Consider the following 7,108-nt stretch of genomic DNA (forward strand, 5'->3'; position numbering starts at 1 on the left):
TCCAGGATGGGGGTCTCCCACCCACGCATTAACCCGGGCAAACAACTCTACAAAGACACTCTGGCCAGCAGGGCACCCCTTCTGAGGAATTGCCTGGGGCACAGCCCCATCCTTTGGCTCCAGAGGCCCCCAGACGCAAGAGCTTTGAGGCCCCACCCCCAGCCCAGCCCCACCCAGGAAAGCAAGAGGCCCTTTTGGAAAAAAAGAAACATGAGCATTTATTTAAATCGATATCGTATCATAAGGGACACTGTAGAAATGTCCTTCCAAGGCATTCTTAAGCCAGCCCACATACAGCAGGCACATCCATGACCCCTGCCCCCCAACCCCACCCCCCAGAGACCCACAGAAAACTGAACTACCCGGCCCAGGCCCACCCCACAGGCCTGCCTGCAGCAGAGGACCAAGACTCTGGCTTCTCCTATTGTTCCAAGCAGACCCCCAGAGGGGCCACTGCAGACCCCCACAGCCAGGATCTGCCAAGGACCCCCGAGGGCCTATGATCCAATTCTCTAGGAGGAGACCCCCCACACACACACACCCTCCTGCTGAAAGACTGCTCTACTGCCCTATGCTGAAAGGGGGATTTGGTGCGACCCCTCCCCCCACCAGTGGGTCTCTTGCCTTGCCCTCCCATGGCTGCCACCCAACCAATTGTCATCCCTGCTTCTCCCCGATGCCACCCCCCACCCAGGACCCCTCACTGGGCCGGTCTGGCTTGCCAGAGAGGCAGTGCCCTGGCCACGATTCAAGGACCGCCTGGCCCCCTCCCCAGGCAAGAGGCCCCACGGCCCAGCAAGCACGCAGGTGCCAGAAAGTCAGTCCCCCCCCCCACACACACGCCAGGGCTCCACTAGTCAAAGGAAGAGGCCGCGGAGGGCACCCCCCCCCCCCCGCAGGACAGCAGCCCTCGGTCTGGATACCAGAGGCAGCCGTTCTCCTCAGGGCCAGGGTCTTCTGCGGGGGGGGGGGGCTCCTTGGGGCCTCATCTCCCACGCCCGCCCCCTGCTTCCCACACAGATCCCGCAAGGAACAGTGCGAGCAGAAAAGGGCCCAGCAGAAGCCAGAGCCTCGTGGGCCTGCACTGCAGGACAGTCCAGTGCAGAGTGAGGCTGTTGTTCCAGGGAAGCAGAGAAGTGCCTGCTGGGCACACAGTCCTCATGCACAGGCACAGCAGAGTGGGGTCCCCCTTGCGAGGCGGGCACAGACGCTGCAGCGCAGAAGTCCAGGCAGATGCGGTTCCGTCCCCCCCCGCCCCCCTCAGTCAGACACGCACGGAGGGGTAGACCCGCCTGGGCACTGCGGACTAGGAGGCGGAGGGGGCCCTGCCGTCCTGCAGCTCCCCCTCCTCTGCGGGGGGCCCAGGGGGCCTCTCCACCAGGCGGCCGGGAAGGAAGGGCCCCCGGCCTGGGAGGGGCACCCAGTCGCCGAGGAAGCTCATCAGTCCAAGGAGGGCCGCCAGGAAGGACAGCAGCAGGCCCAGGCCGTACAGCTTCAGCACCTGCTTCACGATGACAGGGAGCCTGGTGCGAATCCGGCGGTCTGGGTAAGGCACAGCCTCCATGGGCAGGTGCAGCTCTCTCCTAAGCAGAACAAGGCAGAACGAGCTCTGAGACTGGAGGGGGGGGCGGGAGGGGGAGAAAGGGGAGTGCAAGAGGACAGGCAAAGGAAGGTCCCAGGGGAGCCACCGTCGGGGGGGGGGGCATACTTACAGGGTTGCCAACTCCGGGCTGGAACTTTAGCAAAGGAGGCAGGTTCTGGGACAGGAGGAAACGCTGCAAAGGAGGTTGCGACAGAATCCCTAACCCTGAGAGTAAGTGAAATGCCCTGCCTGGAGGTTGGCAACCCTGCACGCTTGGCAGGCCGAGGGGGGAGAGGAGAATGAGGCTCCGCCCGAGCGAAAGCGGCTTCTGCGCCCGAGCCGCTGGAGGAAGCGCCCGGCACTCTGTGCATGCTCAGACACCAGCTTCGCCCTCACAGAGGCGGTGCCTCGGTCCGAGCGGCCAGAACTTTTGTTCAGGCCGTGGGAAGGAGAGGGATGGACTCCCGAGAGGGTGCCCCGCCCGCCGGCGTAACTTCGCGGGGGCTGGAGACACCCCTCACTTCCTCCGAGCCCAACCCTGGCCGCCCCCAGCACCAAAAGCCGATGGCGTCGAATCCCTCCCCGGCGGGCAGCCCGGCTCCACGACCCCCTCCCCGCAGGTAGACTGCCTCTAGGCCGGGAGGAGCGACGGAGCACCGCGCCAAGACACCCCCCTCCTAACCCCCCCCCTGCTTACCAGCGGAGCCACGGCGGGGCAAACGGTCTCCGGCGCCCCTCCCTCCCTCTCCCTCCCTCTCCTTTTGTAGCCCCGCCCGCCATGAAAGAGGGCGCCCAGGGGGCGGGGCCCCGGGGGAATGCCCCTCCCTCAGGAAGGGGACCCTCCAGGCCGGGAGGCAACGCCGTGCTGCCCCCGCTGTGGGTACGGGCTCGGTCCCGCGGACGCGCCCACCGCTGCCTGCTCCCCCCACCCCGGCAAGCAGGAGGCGGGGGAGGAGCACTCCTCGGCTTGCCGGCTCACAACAGCCCGGCGAGGTGGGCCAGGTGGTGAGAGGCGGGGCAGGGCTGGCCGTCCCAGGAAAGGGGAGGGCACGGGGCCCAGGAGCGCCGGGGCCCCTCCCCCCTGCACACCCGCCCGCCGCGAAGGTCCCGGGGCCCCAAGTAGGCTCCGTGGAAAATCCCGGATGAGCGGGCGGGGAGGCAAGGCCAGGCGGTGAGCCAGGCCCCCGGACGGTCAGATAGACTGCCTTGTGCTGTGGGCGAGGGGTGTCTCGCCTGGCCGGGGCTGGGCGCAGGCCCTCCTTGACCTCTGCCCCCCCCCCACGCACCTGAGTTTCTCCAAAGGGGGCGTTTTAAAGCTACCCAGGTAGGCTTTCCCTTGGGCAGAGAAGAGGGGGGGTTAGCTTCTTCGCTTCCCCAGTGGCCTCCTCCTGTGGCCTGGGCAGGTCTCATTCTTTCCACCCCCCCCCCCCACCAGGGTGTCTCCGGCCTTCCTTTCTCCCCACCCCCCTCCCCACAGGTGACCAGGTGCTGTGGAGGACCCTGGTTTGGGGACATGGCTTGAATTGTGGGTCAGGCCCCCTGTGTTTGTGGAGACACGGCCAGTCAGCAGGGCTTTGTGAAACCTGGGAGCTTGCAGAGTCCCGCCCCCTCCCCAAACTGTCGCTGGCCCTTGCCCTGGTGGATGGCCTGGGATCAGTGCCTTTAATTTTGGGTTTTTGGAGGCCCCTGAGGGTCGCTTGGTAAGCTCCTGGGGGACTCTCCAGAGGCTCCCTGGCTCCAGTGCTCTGAACAGAAGTTCCCTCTTGTTCGTCTTAAGGTGGAGGATTCTTTTTTATTCCTCTGTCAATCAATGCAAAAAGACGGGGACAAACTGATTGAAGGCAGAGATCAGAGCGGTGTCCATTTTTGCCACTTGCAGGCTGCTTTCCGCGCTTCCCTTGGTCCTGCCGCCAAAGTGGAAGAAGCTCCCTGCTTTTTTAGACACCCTTGGTTAGCCCGGAGTCATGCTAGACGACCTTCATGCCTTGACAGTTCAGCTGCCCCTTTTCAATGCTGTGTGTCTGTGGAGCAAAATCCTACCCATCCCTTATTTCAGAAGAGCCGTCTTGGACCACGTGGCTGCCAGGTGAGCTACATTAAATGCCTTAAGAACTTAGAACTACTCACAGGAGAATTAAAAGATTTTCAAACTCTCAAGACAGAAGGAGTCGAAATAAAAATGTTTAGAACATAATCAGCTGCTTCCAGGTTTAAGACAGAATTTACTAAGCAAACAGATTTAAGATCTTTGCTCCCGGAATTTGAGAATATTTTATTTCAAGCTAAACTGCATCTTCAGGGCCAAATATATAAAAGATTGCTGAGATTTGAAACTGAAGAGGTAAAGAATTGTACAATTAAATGGATGCAGAATATTCAGACCACTATTACGATGGAAGAGGGGGAGTGTATATGGGTTAAAGGTAAAGGTATCCCCTGTGCAAGCACCGGGGCATGTCTGACCCTTGGGGTGACGCCCTCTAGCGTTTTCATGGCAGACTCAATACGGGGTGGTTTGCCAGTGCCTTCCCCAGTCATTACCGTTTACCCCCCAGCAAGCTGGGTACTCATTTTACCGACCTCAGAAGGATGGAAGGCTGAGTCAACCTTGAGCTGGCTGCTGGGATTGAACTCCCAGCCTCATGGGCAGAGCTTTCAGACTGCATGTCTGCTGCCTTACCACTCAGCGCCACAAGAGGCTCTTGTATAAGGGTTAAGATTCCCAAATTAACAAATAGCCAAATGTTAACAGAAAACTGGTACAAGATGTTTTATAGATCGTATATCACACCTAAAGTAATCGCAAAACTGGCTAAGGGGTATAATAATATTTATTTATTATATTTATAGAATCATAGAGTTAGAAGGGACCTCCTGCACTGTGCAGGACAACCCCCTGCACTGTGCAGGACACTCACAACCATACAGATTAACCCTAATGAATGAAGTGAAACAACAAGCAACATGAAACAGTAGAAGACTGTGGGGAGCATTAAAGGGCGGAGTTCTGGTGGGTGCCATAGGAGGGGGGCCCTTGGGGAGGATGGCACTTGCTGAAAATGTGACAAAAAAGTGGGGTCCTTTTTTCATATGGGGTGGAGATGTGGGAAAGTAAATGTTTTGGGCAAAAGCACATGATGTATTAGAAGAGATGTTTAAAATCAAGTTTCCTATGAAGCCTGTGTTGTTAAGCCTTTGTCCAGATATTTTATCTTCTCAAGCTAAACCTTATTTTCCCCTCTGCTACGACGGACGGCAGCAAGGCTGTTCCTGGCCAAGGACTGGCAGTCAGTGGAGTGGCTGAGCGATCAAAAATGGTGGAACTTACTTTGAGAGTCAACAGAAAACCAGCAGCAGAATTCCAGGAAGGGGCCTTTTAATATGGATTATTATCTTGCCTGTTAAAAGACGCCTCAAGACTGTGGGAGGAGGAGGAGGGATGGGGAGATGATGTAATAAGAGTGGCTCTTTCCTGTATATTTCTGCCTTAAAAAAATAAAAAAGCTTATAATATAATAATAATAAAAAGAAAGAACTTGGACCCCCTCAAGTAAAGGTGCCTCCTCTGTATTTAAGGTCGGATGGGGTCTGTTTCAGCAGAGGGACACAAGGGGGGTGGGGAGGCTAAATCAGAGGAGGGCAGAGCCCCGTCAGCTGACAACAGCCAGGTTTCTTCCTCTTGGGTTCGGGAGACCCGGTTGGGTCAGGCAGCAAAGCACTGCCTGTGGCCTGTGGCCTAGCATGTCTCACCCGGGCCCTGCCTTGATGGGATCTGGTTTTCTGTTAATACTAATTAGTCTACGAGCAGCTGGGAGCAGTTCTATCCTCCTCTCCCCCCACACACACACATGCCCCAGCTGCTGAATTAACTGATTTCCCTTTGATTGGTTCTGGCTTCACCCTGACCTCCCTCTGGCCCCTTCTGCCTTTCCAATGGGCATCTACCCCATACCATGCTGCTGAGCTCTGACTCAGGGCTAGGCAAGGGGGGGTACGATTTTTGCCACCCGCTCTCTGAAACAGGAAAGAAAAGCTTGAGCTGGAACACACGGAAAACAGCTGCCAGAGACAGAGATAATTCTGCCCAAACAGTAGAGCTTGAGGGCGTCCAGTGAAGCCGGAGGGTGGGAGATGCCTGGCAGGCAAAACAAACTACTTTTTAACACAGCGAATGATTAAAGTGTGGGATTTGGTGCCAGAGGATGGAGTGATGGCCACAGGCATAGACAGCTTTCAAAGGTAGCTAGATTAGTACTGGGGCTACCGGCCATGGTGACTAAAAGGAACTTCCACCATCAGCGGCAGTCAGCTGTGCCAGGAGTCAGCATTGGCAAAAGGACTGGCCCTCCAGAGGAACGGCATGGGCCCAGTGGCTGGACTGAATGGGCCCTCCCTGGCCATATCCCGCAGGGCTCTTCTCATGTACTGATGGGGCCTGGAGTTCTCCTGGAATTGCCCCTCATCTCCAGACCACAGAGGTCAGCTGCCCTGAACCAAATAGCTGTTTTGGAGGGGGGGGCAGACTCCAGGGCATCACCCTGGGCTGCTGAGCCCCCTCTCTCCTCGGCCTTGCCTATCCACGAGGCGCCTAGACGGAGCCCTGGGAGGGCGCTTTTGCTATTGCTTCTCATTGCAGTTCTGTGCGCTGCTCTGAGCCCTGGGAGGGCGAGAGGGGCGGTTGAGGGATGGAATCGAATCGATGCCATCAATGGAGCGACTGGGTCTTTCAGCGCCGCAATCCCACACGTGTCCGCTGGAGAGCAGCAGAGCCAAGCGAGCCGGGCCCCGCGGAGACGCCGGCCGCTGCCCTGCCCCTGCCTTTCCCGGGGCAGGCCTGGAGCGCGTTGACAAACGGGGACTCTGCAGCCGGCCTGCCCGACGCCCGAGGCAGCCTCCCCGCGTGCCAGGCTGGCTCCCCCGGCAGAGCAGGCGGGTCTTTTGCGCCTCTGCCGCTGCAGGGGGGCTTCTCGCTCGCCAAGGCTGCTGGGGCGAGGGGGAATCATAGAATCATAGAATCATAGAGTTGGAAGGGGCCATACAGGCCATCTAGTCCAACCCCCTGCTCAACGCAGGATTAGCCCTAAGCATCCTAAAGCATCCAAGAAAAGTGTGTATCCAACCTTTGCTTGAAGACTTCCAGTGAGAGGGAGCTCACCACCTCCTTAGGCAGTCTATTCCACTGCTGAACTACTCTGACTGTGAAAAACTTTTTCCTGATATCTAGCCTATATCGTTGTACTTGTAGTTTAAACCCATTACTGCGTGTCCTCTCCTCTGCAGCCAGCAGAAACAGCATCCTGCCCTCCTCCAAGTGACAACCTTTCAAATACTTAAAGAGGGCTATCATGTCCCCTCTCAACCTCCTTTTCTCCAGGCTGAACATTCCCAAGTCCCTCAACCTATCTTCATAGGGCTTGGTCCCTTGGCCCCAGATCATCTTCGTCGCTCTCCTCTGTACCCTTTCAATTTTATCGACGTCCTTCTTGAAGTGAGGCCTCCAGAACTGCACACAGTACTCCAGGTGTG

The 7,108-nt window shown here is 57.9% G+C and overlaps 2 long non-coding RNA genes across 2 annotated transcripts; one reads left to right on the top strand and one right to left on the bottom strand.

The window, feature by feature from the left end:
- Window positions 1-192: 192 nt before the first annotated feature.
- Window positions 193-2,307, bottom strand: LOC143838760 (uncharacterized). Its single transcript, XR_013231455.1, has 2 exons — window positions 2,280-2,307; window positions 193-1,583 (listed from the first exon to the last, which is right to left on the bottom strand). It is a non-coding gene; the product is annotated as an uncharacterized LOC143838760 (long non-coding RNA).
- Window positions 2,308-2,366: 59 nt separating this feature from the next.
- LOC143838761 (uncharacterized) lies at window positions 2,367-5,120 on the top strand. The gene is made up of 3 exons (XR_013231456.1): window positions 2,367-2,575; window positions 3,462-3,668; window positions 4,842-5,120. It is a non-coding gene; the product is annotated as an uncharacterized LOC143838761 (long non-coding RNA).
- The last annotated feature ends 1,988 nt before the right edge of the window (window positions 5,121-7,108 follow it).

This window comes from Paroedura picta, chromosome 5 (assembly GCF_049243985.1).
Source record: "Paroedura picta isolate Pp20150507F chromosome 5, Ppicta_v3.0, whole genome shotgun sequence".
Classification (NCBI taxonomy): Eukaryota; Metazoa; Chordata; class Lepidosauria; order Squamata; family Gekkonidae; genus Paroedura; species Paroedura picta.